At 44.1% G+C, this 12,325-nt stretch overlaps 3 non-coding genes across 3 annotated transcripts in view; all 3 read left to right on the top strand.

Annotated features, from left to right (window-relative positions):
- Window positions 1-7,686: 7,686 nt before the first annotated feature.
- Window positions 7,687-9,675, top strand: LOC143205972 (small subunit ribosomal RNA). Its single transcript, XR_013008027.1, has one exon. It is a non-coding gene; the product is annotated as a small subunit ribosomal RNA (ribosomal RNA).
- A 705-nt stretch (window positions 9,676-10,380) lies between these two features.
- Window positions 10,381-10,535, top strand: LOC143205967 (5.8S ribosomal RNA). The gene has a single exon (XR_013008022.1). It is a non-coding gene; the product is annotated as a 5.8S ribosomal RNA (ribosomal RNA).
- Window positions 10,536-10,954: 419 nt separating this feature from the next.
- The window catches only part of LOC143205975 (large subunit ribosomal RNA), a 4,098-nt gene continuing 2,727 nt past the window's right edge, over window positions 10,955-12,325 (top strand). The window contains exon 1 of the ribosomal RNA XR_013008030.1: window positions 10,955-12,325. This exon is cut by the window's right edge and continues 2,727 nt beyond it. This is a non-coding gene — a ribosomal RNA (large subunit ribosomal RNA).

The raw sequence follows: 12,325 nt of genomic DNA, 5'->3' as shown, positions 1-12,325 counted from the left end.
GTCCTTAGGCATGATAGTTACTCGTTTAGCATGGATCGCACACAAATTGGTGTCTTCAAAGAGACCAACCAAATAGGCCTCGCTAGCTTCTTGCAAAGCCATCACTGCCGAACTTTGGAAACGTAAATCGGTCTTGAAATCCTGAGCGATTTCGCGAACCAATCGTTGGAAAGGCAATTTCCTAATCAATAATTCGGTACTCTTCTGATAGCGTCGGATTTCTCTTAGAGCGACCGTACCGGGTCTGTAACGATGCGGTTTTTTAACACCACCGGTAGCGGGAGCGCTTTTCCTGGCTGCTTTAGTAGCCAATTGTTTTCTGGGAGCCTTACCTCCGGTTGATTTTCGAGCAGTTTGCTTGGTACGAGCCATCGTCTAAACGGGTCTGACTTCAAACGTGTAGGAAGAATTACAAGCGCAAGCACCAACGAACTTTTGGAAACTGATCGAAGGTGTCAAAGAAATCTCCCTTTTTAATAATGTGTGAAGATATTCTGATTGGTCCGGCTAGCATCTGTGGGCGGGACCCGATTCGAACTCAACAAAACCCATGGTAGGATTTGAAATTGAAATAGTTACCCGTAGTATTCGAGGTGTACGCTGCACAATTCGATTATAAATTTGCTTTCTTTTAATACTAAATTGAATAAATCATGACGGGCAGAGGTAAAGGTGGTAAAGGTTTGGGAAAAGGAGGCGCTAAGCGGCATCGTAAAGTGCTTCGTGATAATATCCAAGGTATTACGAAACCCGCCATCAGAAGATTGGCTAGGCGGGGTGGAGTTAAACGTATATCCGGTCTAATTTATGAAGAAACCAGAGGTGTATTAAAAGTATTTTTGGAAAACGTTATCAGAGACGCCGTCACTTATACCGAACACGCCAAAAGGAAAACCGTTACTGCCATGGATGTAGTATACGCCCTCAAACGCCAAGGACGAACCCTATACGGATTTGGCGGTTAAATAAAGTATTATATATGCTGACCAATTAAAACAGAACAACGTATCTATTCAACTAAAGAAAACAACGGTTCTTTTCAGAGCCACAAATTTACTAGCATAAAAAAAGAAATTTATTATTCGAAAATGGACTAAGATGACGTTAAATTTTATTAAATATCTGCTCCTTTCATCTAAGATTTACTTGTAAAGTAACAAATATACTGCATTATAATAGACGATCGTAATATAAAAAGATAGATAAAGTTTAAAATAAGATTTCATAATAAATGTTAGGTTAATGACAAGAATGTAAATGATGGTGAACAATCGAATACCGAATCTTCGTTGAAGCTTTAATATAGTTTTCCTTTAGAGAGAAAATACTCCGAGATAAACTTCGCGTCGATGAGCTTGGAGAATCCTTAAGATTTCAAAGAAGGTACGGTAGTTCTACGCACGTATGTATGGAGATCGCGTTCCATGTATTTATTGACTTTAGATAACTATTTATGAAAACAGATTTCAACTAAAGAAGCAAAATATACTATAATATATATGAGCATTGTATCGATACAGAAGGGTTTGACACGATATTCTTATAGACGTCTCGATATCGTTGCTCACCCGATACGTTCGATTGTAACCCAGAGTTCGGATGGTGTTAAGAAACCGTTAAATAAGAAGTATATTAGTATAGGATCGGTTAATTTTCATGTCATTGTTTTCTTACAGTTAATTCGACAACGGTACGTTTCGATATAGATTCGTTTTGGACAACGAACAATCTGTACCGCATCAATTAGGAATAATATGTCTCGTTTCTCCAATAATAGCATTAGATCTGTACGGAATTGCATTTATATCAAAAGACGATATATCGGGGGACGTAGATTTGAAAAGATATATTTTCATAGTTATAACCGAAAGTCTATAACTCGAATGTAAATTGGTAGTTTCGACGGAATCGAGAGCAACGCTTGATTTTGTGCTTCCTTCTAAGACGATAGTCAACGTAAAATTTATTGGTAAAGTTTGCTACTTCTACTACGTTTTATCTTTTAACGCCTCGAACATAAATCGTATGATATTCTAAAGGATTTATGTATTTAATATGAGAAATAAGTAAACGGTTCCAAGCTCGATGAACGTTTCGACGAAGCCGGAATATGGAACGTCGTTCGCGCTCGACCGTTCAGTCCTCCGTTCGGCTCATATCATATAGGGTACGCATTAAATGAGAGCGACCGTCAGACAGTTAAAATACGCGAACGAGAAGCATACGCACGTACGTAACTTTGTCAAACGAATCGTGATTAGAACGTTCTTATAAGAAAATTAAGAAATTATATCAGAATGTCGGACGTCGATATTAGCGGACAAGCGGTTTCTCCTTCGTCGAATCAAGGGAGTGGAGGAAATTCCGCCGCCGTTGTTAACGCATCGTCAACAGGCACACCGGCCGGGTCGAATTCATCTTCGGTGTCGGCTACGGGAGCCGCATCAGCTACAGCCGGTAGCGCAGGTTCGTCTGCAGGAGGGAAGAAAGAAAAATCCACTTCGAGCAAGGCGAAGAGTTCTAAATCGAAAGTTAGTCATCCTCCGATCGCTGATATGGTAACGAGTGCAATTAAAGGATTGAAAGAGAAAGGCGGAACTTCCTTCAGAGCTATTAAAAAATACATAGCGGCCAATTACAAAGTGGATGCTGACAAATTATCGCCCTTTATAAAGAAATATATAAAGACGTGGATCGCTTCGGGTGTTTTGGTACAAACGAAGGGCAAAGGAGCTTCCGGATCATTTAAATTAGCGGCTTCGGCACGTAAAGCAGGAGGTACGACAGCCGCAGGTACGAAGAAAAGAAAAACGGCCACTGCCAAAACCGGACAGAAAAATAAACGAAAACCAGTAGGAGGTGCCGCGACAGCTACGACAGCCGGTGGTAAAAAAGCGTCTGCCAAAAAAACCTCAGAGAAAACGGAAAAAAAGACGACCGCCGCCTCCGCCTCAACTAAGAAAACCACAGCTAAAAGTAAGAAAGGTGAATCTGCAACTTTGGCCGAGAAAAAAGCTTCTGCCAAAAAAGCCGTCGAAAAGAAAACAGGAAAGAAATCTACCGCCGCCACGACTACGTCCGCTTCCAATGCCGCCGCTAATAGTTCATCTTCGAAAGCAGCAAAAAGCAACACGGCCGCAAGATCCCCGAAATCGCCTTCCAAAGCGAAAAAATCTAATAAAGCCGGACCTACGAAAAAGCCCAAGGCGCCTAAACCGAAAAGTGCTAAGACGACGACCTCAACTGTTCGTGTTGCCGCTGGTGAAGGTGCGAAAACTAAAAAACCAGTATCACCAAAGAAAAAGAAATAAAACTATTTCTACTACGTATGACGATATATTAAACAGGCGACACATTTCATCGTCAGATCAAGAAGACACGGAGTTGAAAATTACAAATATCCCGACACTCCTGGACGTGCTACGACTTCCCTAAAAAATACGTTCGTCCAAGACCGTATTTTTTTAATAGAAAAAAAAACGGTTCTTTTCAGAACCACAATATAACTTTATAAAAGAAAGAATATTTATATAATTTATTTATTATCTTATTATTACTTAAATGATTATTTTCTAGATAGAGCCGTAACTAATTAGGGAACCGATCGATCGATACTCTAAAACAGTAATAAAGGAATATTCAGTACAGATCAGATTATTTATAAATTTTCTAGTTAATATTTATTCTTTAATAAGAACGCGTATTCTAACTTCTTTTTTATACGATTTTGTTGGCCCTGAAAAGGACCGATATTAAAGGGCGTATGCAAAACTTTAAACGGTTTGCGTTATCTATTTGGTTTTGCTGTCTGTCTTTTTAGGCAATAATACTGCTTGAATGTTAGGCAAGACGCCGCCCTGGGCAATAGTAACGCCAGATAACAGTTTATTCAATTCCTCGTCGTTTCTGATGGCCAATTGTAAATGCCTAGGGATAATCCTTGTTTTCTTGTTGTCTCTAGCGGCGTTACCCGCCAACTCGAGAACTTCGGCCGCCAGATATTCCATTACGGCAGCTAAGTAAACGGGAGCACCGGCCCCTACGCGTTCGGCATAATTTCCTTTCCTTAGAAGTCGGTGAATACGACCGACAGGAAATTGTAATCCCGCACGATTGGAACGAGACTTCGCCTTTCCCTTCACTTTTCCGCCTTTACCACGTCCGGACATGTTAATCTCGATCGTTGTTAGATACCGCTCACCTTTAAATCAAAAACGGTACTGGAAATTTCTTACAGATCGGCCTGGAATTTTGTCCGCGAGCCAAACTCGTTATATCATACGCGACCAATCAGACTCTAACTCGGGCTATGGGCGGGGCTTAGAAGTGTTCCTTCGAATGTTATAAGTTCTAGAATTAAAGGCATTTTTTTAGTTAAGTACTCTTTGAGGTACGTGAGACGTCGGGATTTTTATTTCGAAATGCCACCGAAGACAAGCGGTAAGGCGGCCAAGAAAGCCGGAAAAGCCCAGAAAAATATCTCTAAGAGCGACAAGAAAAAGAAGCGCAGGAGGAAGGAAAGCTATGCGATTTACATATACAAAGTTTTAAAGCAGGTTCATCCCGATACGGGTATCTCCAGCAAGGCCATGTCGATCATGAATTCTTTCGTGAACGATATATTCGAAAGGATAGCCGCCGAAGCGTCGCGTCTCGCCCATTACAATAAGAGATCAACGATCACGAGCAGAGAAATCCAAACCGCCGTTAGGTTATTGTTACCCGGTGAGTTGGCTAAGCACGCCGTTAGCGAAGGTACCAAAGCAGTCACCAAATATACCAGTTCTAAGTAAATTAATTCACATACCTATGTGTGTTTCAATATACTACTTACCTGCAAAATCGGTTCTTTTCAGAACCACAATTGGATATAAATTTTAAAAAATGAAATGTTAAACAGTAGCTGACATTTTATAAAAACAGAATTTTCAGATATATATATATATATTGTAGTTATTGTATTGAATTATATTATATCATTATAATCTGTTATATAGTAAGTATATAGAATAAGTTTTGTAAAAATGGTACGGCCCGAGATTGTTATTTAAAAATAAGGTAAAGTATTTCTGGAGTGACTTCGAAAATATGTGTATTCATTTTTATTACGTTTATGACTATATGATAATTAATTTATTTTTCCTAACTGTGGCTAATTGTGGATTGTGGCTAATTTCTACACGATAAGTATTAATCACGGGAACGTCTCGAAATGAACAAATAGGAACTGTAATTAATCAAGAATTTAGAATGGAACTATCGTCCTAATATAATGAGGATCGTCAAAGAGAAGATACTTTTTTTTTCGTTTACTAGGTTGACCTTGCTTGGGGACAGTGGAACTCAGTGGAAAATCGCTGATGGTGGGTGAGGAGGATAGGCCTGTGGTCAGAATCGATATCTTGGAGTACTTGCAGGTCAGAGGCTTGATTCGAATTTTGATAGATAAAAAAGTCAATTATTGTCGGTCGATTGGAGGAGTAGTGAGTTGGTTCGCTTGGAGCAATAAGCCCAAGTTCCAACTCATCTATTATCCCGGCCGATAGTAATTCTTCCAATAGCTGTGTGGTTGATGGCGTTGAAAATGGCCTGAAAATCTCCTTGGTCATCTGAATATGTTCCGAAGAGTATTTCGCCAATGGAGATCGGGTTCGTGTTCTAGTGGAATCCAGACCAGCCAGACGACTGTTATCTTGAGTTCCCCGTACATGAGTGGGGGGAGGAATTGGTCTTTTGGGTTTGGTTGTTTTTGGAGTAGGTCGGCACTTGCATCCCGAGTAATTTGCGGTGTATGGTTCTCAACAGTTGGTGCATTTCGGCGGGGAATTTCTGTCTTTGGGACTTGACGTAGGCCGGAGTGGCTTTACAGTTGGCCGATGAATGACCGTAGAATTGGCAGTTAAAACGTTGAACGCGCCTGCCGTTGCCGCGCTGGGCTTGGACTTTTACCACCTGATTCATTAGGCGGTCGACCGCGAAGATACGGCGTTCCTCTCGAGGAACCGACCAACATGGATTGGATTGAAACCGAGCTTCATGAGCGCGGTTCGGACTTCGAGTTACCATTACGTCGAGAGAGAAATATAATATATTAGCTGACCCCGCAGACACTCCGTACCCTGTACTCAATGGATAAATAAAGGATTCATTCTATCAAATTCTTCGTTCAAATCACTTTCGAATCATCCTTAGGAACATTCTGATATCGGAAAACCTTATCCGTAGTCGATAAACGATATCTAACGGATGAATTATAGAAAATGGCCAATAAGCGGCAAATATCCGATCGTAAGGGTGCACCATCGTTTCGGCGAATCATTCTTTTGGAATCTTACGTTCTACAAGCAAAACATTTATTCATAGGTATATACCGATAATAACGAACGGGCCGACGTAACAACCTAAAATGTCCTGAAATACGTGAGAACAGTTTTACTCCGATCGCCGTATCGATATGTGACAGTATCCATCCTATGAAGGATCTTTACATTCTACTAGCATAATTTTATGGATCGGAATTTTCCGACTTTTAAAGAACGTGATCGGCAGTCTAGAAACGGCCTGAGGACGTATTAACACGAGAGGTTAAAATTATTGCTTTAGAAGTTCACGTTGTCTAAAGCTAAAGTTTATTCATCGGAACATTCCGATAATAACGAGAACGGGCAGACGTAAAAACGAAAAATTTGCGCAACGTCCGTATAAACGATCTGTTCTAAAACACCCATACATTTCCGATAGCTGGCGAGAGACCCGCGCTTAAATCGTGTGCGCTTCTACGTGGGGCGATACGAGAGACGGATACGACGGGTCGGGTCGACCGGCGCTGTGACACTTTTACCGAGTGGCTTTTGATCAGCGAAGGTGGTATTACATATTATATGTTAATATATAAGATCCGAACCGTATTTTTTTATTTATCTAAATAAAAAGCGTATTTCGTCGTGTTATTATATATTCGTAACGCTCTCGCGATTTTGTATCGTCGTTTCGTTGTTCTTCCTGGTCGGTTTTTTTCGATATATCGGGAAGCGTACGACGACGACGACGGTATCACTGCGAGATCGCGAATTCGGCGGGAACATTCGGCTTCGTTAGAAGAAGATGATCCACGATTCATATGCGATTGGAATTATTATTTTTATGGACGTATCGGTTTTTCATCGGAACGTTCATAAAACAGCAACACATTTTGCGATAGCTCTCTGCTCTCCGAGCGAGAATAAAATAAAAAATCACGAAACGTTTCTCGTACGAGGTTTCCTTGTCGCTTTATATATTTCTATCTAGCGAAGGGTTCGGAGAGAATGTTTTTCGAGGTCTTATAAACGCCGAACGATATTTTGCGGCATCCAATTTTCGACGTAGTCGACGATCGTCGTCGATAATCGAGATAATTGGGTGCCTAGTCGATCGGTTGTGTATAAAAAAAACAAAAGATGTGTCTAAGATGATGATATCGTTTTGTTTTATTAGACAACTAATATTAAAATGTAAGAGCGTGGCGCCTCGGACCGGTTTTTCCGTCGTCTAGGCGCGCTATCATGCACCTCCTTTTTATTAGTCGTCGATATATATTATATATCGTCGTCTTACGCACACGTTTCTTTATAAGTCAAACTTATAAAATAAACTGTGTCTGTATTTGTTTTATTTGCTTCGTGTCGATAAAATAATAAGAACAGTTCCCTGGTTGATCCTGCCAGTAGTCATATGCTTGTCTCAAAGATTAAGCCATGCATGTCTCAGTACATACCGAATTAAGGTGAAACCGCGAAAGGCTCATTAAATCAGTTATGGTTCCTTAGATCGTACCCACAATTACTTGGATAACTGTGGTAATTCTAGAGCTAATACATGCAAACAGAGCTCCGACCAGAGATGGAAGGAGTGCTTTTATTAGATCAAAACCAATCGGTTTCGGGTTCGCGCTCGTCATCGTACAACTTGGTGACTCTGAATAACTTTAAGCTGATCGCACGGTCTCGCACCGGCGACACATCTTTCAAATGTCTGCCTTATCAACTGTCGATGGTAGGTTCTGCGCCTACCATGGTCGTAACGGGTAACGGGGAATCAGGGTTCGATTCCGGAGAGGGAGCCTGAGAAACGGCTACCACATCCAAGGAAGGCAGCAGGCGCGCAAATTACCCACTCCCGGCACGGGGAGGTAGTGACGAAAAATAACGATACGGGACTCATCCGAGGCCCCGTAATCGGAATGAGTACACTCTAAACCCTTTAACGAGGATCAATTGGAGGGCCAGTCTGGTGCCAGCAGCCGCGGTAATTCCAGCTCCAATAGCGTATATTAAAGTTGTTGCGGTTAAAAAGCTCGTAGTCGAATTTGTGTCTCGCGCCGCCGGTTCATCGTTCGCGGTGTTAACTGGCGTGTTTTTCGCGAGACGTCCTGCCGGTGGGCTTAGTCGTGTCGCGTCGCCGTCGCGCGTGCGTTTCGGCGTGCGTGTTGTGCGCGTCGTGGTTACGACGGCCCAACTCAATCCTGCCGCGGTGCTCTTTACTGAGTGTCGAGGTGGGCCGGCACGTTTACTTTGAACAAATTAGAGTGCTCAAAGCAGGCTAAAATTTCGCCTGAATACTGTATGCATGGAATAATGGAATAGGACCTCGGTTCTATTTTGTTGGTTTTCGGAACCCCGAGGTAATGATTAATAGGAACGGATGGGGGCATTCGTATTGCGACGTTAGAGGTGAAATTCTTGGATCGTCGCAAGACGAACAGAAGCGAAAGCATTTGCCAAAAACGCTTTCATTGATCAAGAACGAAAGTTAGAGGTTCGAAGGCGATCAGATACCGCCCTAGTTCTAACCTTAAACGATGCCAGCTAGCGATCCGTCGACGTTCCCTAATATGACTCGACGGGCAGCTTCCGGGAAACCAAAGCTTTTGGGTTCCGGGGGAAGTATGGTTGCAAAGCTGAAACTTAAAGGAATTGACGGAAGGGCACCACCAGGAGTGGAGCCTGCGGCTTAATTTGACTCAACACGGGAAACCTCACCAGGCCCGGACACCGGAAGGATTGACAGATTGAGAGCTCTTTCTTGATTCGGTGGGTGGTGGTGCATGGCCGTTCTTAGTTGGTGGAGCGATTTGTCTGGTTAATTCCGATAACGAACGAGACTCTAGCCTGCTAACTAGGCGCTTTTTGACATCCTAAAGGCCCGCCGGCCGCGTTGCTTTCGGGTTTCGCGGTTCGTGCGCGGTTTTTACTGTCGGCGTACAAACTATTCTTCTTAGAGGGACAGGCGGCTTCTAGCCGCACGAGATTGAGCAATAACAGGTCTGTGATGCCCTTAGATGTTCTGGGCCGCACGCGCGCTACACTGAAGGAATCAGCGTGTCTTCCCTGGCCGAGCGGCCCGGGTAACCCGCTGAACCTCCTTCGTGCTAGGGATTGGGGCTTGCAATTGTTCCCCATGAACGAGGAATTCCCAGTAAGCGCGAGTCATAAGCTCGCGTTGATTACGTCCCTGCCCTTTGTACACACCGCCCGTCGCTACTACCGATTGAATGATTTAGTGAGGTCTTCGGATCGACACGCGATGGCGTTTCGGCGTCGTCGATGTGTAGGAAAAGATGACCAAACTTGATCATTTAGAGGAAGTAAAAGTCGTAACAAGGTTTCCGTAGGTGAACCTGCGGAAGGATCATTACAGTGTGTTGTTATGCCTATATATATATAATAGGTAAACGTACAAGTCTGTAAAAATCATTGTCGAACGTTAAAGAGCCATCTACGAAGTTCGGAAGTTCCGATCGAATTTCGACGTCGTCAACGTAGCTGTTTTCGGGTACCTATAATATATGGTTTTAAAAGATGTACGCCCGAAAGCGGAGATATATACGATGAAGATGTTGTTATATAGGACGACGAGTAATAATCGTCGGCCTACGACGGATTTCGTTATAAATGGACAAATCGAGCGCAAAATAAAACGATTTTGCCAATTATATTTCTAATCGACGTTTCGATCCTCATATCGACGAACATATACGATGATCGGTAATGTGATTAGTTTACGAAAATCTTATCACCCTTCGTTTGTTTCATTCCAAAAGGGTGAGATTTAGTTTACGAAAATATTGCCAAACTATGATCAGCGTATGCTCTTTTGTTGTCGTACGAGGTGAGACGACGAAAATTTACAACGAACGTCACCATTTCGAGTAGTCTGTCTCCGCTCCTCTCGTTGTGTGTAGTGGAGAAGACGAAAATAAACCGTAAGAGCGTTTTAAAGTCGACGGCGGCTGCGAAAGGGGCGCAAGCGCTGTCTATGACGTGAGCGCGCGTCGTCGTCGTCGTCGTCTTATAATAGAAACGTTTCGATATGCGTTTAAAACCTAACTTAAAAAAAGATTACCCTAAACGGTGGATCACTTGGCTCGTGGGTCGATGAAGAACGCAGCTAATTGCGCGTCAACTTGTGAACTGCAGGACACATGAACATCGACATTTCGAACGCACATTGCGGTCCTGGGATCTCATACCCGGACCACTCCTGGCTGAGGGTCGTATCTCATTTCAAGACTGCTCGGATTTTCTTTGATCTTCGCGATCGACGAGAAATGTCTGAGCGTGCTGAGCGTATAAGCGCGATTCGATCGCGACGTTCTAAAACGTGACAGCGGACCCGTACGTGTGACCTAACTCTCTCGTACGGGTCGTACGAATATGAAAGGGATGAGACGTGTTTAAAACGGTCGTTCGCACGTTTTTGTGATAAACGTAGCGCGCACCATTAATACGATCGTCGTATCCGATAAAATTAGTTTTTAATCGACGTCGGATCGTAGGTGCGTTGTCTCTCGAATACGAGGGAGAAAACACCGTTTTTCGACGGCGCGTCTTTTCCATTCTAAACTTTTATATTTCGTATTGGCTCCTAATCTTCATTATTATGATGATTACGAGCGCCACGCATATTAAACTAGCGACCTCAGAGCAGGTGAGACTACCCGCTGAATTTAAGCATATTACTAAGCGGAGGAAAAGAAACTAACTAGGATTCCCTTAGTAGCTGCGAGCGAACAGGGATTAGCCCAGCACCGAATCCCGCGGCCGACATCGGGCGCCGGGAAATGTGGTGTTCGGGAGGGTCCATTATCTCGACGTTACGTCGCGCGTCCAAGTCCATCTTGAACGGGGCAACAGCCCATAGAGGGTGCCAGGCCCGTAGCGACCGTGACTGACGGCGAGAGGATCTCTCCTTAGAGTCGGGTTGCTTGAGAGTGCAGCCCTAAGCGGGTGGTAAACTCCATCTAAGGCTAAATATAACCACGAGACCGATAGCGAACAAGTACCGTGAGGGAAAGTTGAAAAGCACTTTGAAGAGAGAGTTCAAGAGTACGTGAAACCGTTTAGGGGTAAACCTGAGAAACCCGAAAGGTCGAAGGGAGAAATTCATTCGCGGCTCGTAGTAGGCGGCGTGCGATCGCGTGACACGTGACGTTTCGGCGTTGCGCGCGCCTTTCGTACGTCGATCCGGCGACGAACGCGTGCACTTTTCTCCTTGTAGGACGTCGCGATCCGTTGGGCGTCGGCTTAAGGCTCGAGGTGGAGACCGTAGACTGCGGTTCGCGCCGTTTTCGTTTACGGACCCTCGTGTTCGCGGTCGACTCGCTCGACGGTATACCGAATGGTTTAAGGCCGCTACTCGTTAGCGTTCGGCTCGTCGCAAGCGCGTCAGATGCACGTCGGTAATCGGACCCGGTGCCGTTTCCGACCTCTGATGACTGTTGGCGACGAGGTTCTCGAACAGACCTAGACCGATCGGCGACGCTATAGCTTTGGGTACTTTCAGGACCCGTCTTGAAACACGGACCAAGGAGTCTAGCATGTGCGCGAGTCATTGGGAATCACTAAACCTAAAGGCGTAATGAAAGTGAAAGTTCGTCTCGCACGAACTCAGGGAAGATGGGCGGTTTACCCTTAAAAGTGGCCGCTCCGCATTCCCGGGGCGTCTCGTTCTCATCGCGAGAAGAGGCGCACCAAGAGCGTACACGCTGGGACCCGAAAGATGGTGAACTATGCCTGGTCAGGACGAAGTCAGGGGAAACCCTGATGGAGGTCCGTAGCGATTCTGACGTGCAAATCGATCGTCGGAACTGGGTATAGGGGCGAAAGACTAATCGAACCATCTAGTAGCTGGTTCCCTCCGAAGTTTCCCTCAGGATAGCTGGCGCTCGTAGCGTACGAGTCTCATCCGGTAAAGCGAATGATTAGAGGCATTGGGGTCGAAACGACCTCAACCTATTCTCAAACTTTAAATGGGTGAGATCTCCGGCTTGCTTAAATGATGAAGC

Source organism: Rhynchophorus ferrugineus, unplaced genomic scaffold (genome assembly GCF_030347505.1).
Source record: "Rhynchophorus ferrugineus isolate W39M unplaced genomic scaffold, kcgeb_rfMv2 rfM324, whole genome shotgun sequence".
Classification (NCBI taxonomy): domain Eukaryota; kingdom Metazoa; phylum Arthropoda; class Insecta; order Coleoptera; family Curculionidae; genus Rhynchophorus; species Rhynchophorus ferrugineus.
The sequence above is the reverse complement of the archived record's forward strand: the minus strand, read 5'-3'. Positions and strand labels throughout refer to the sequence as shown.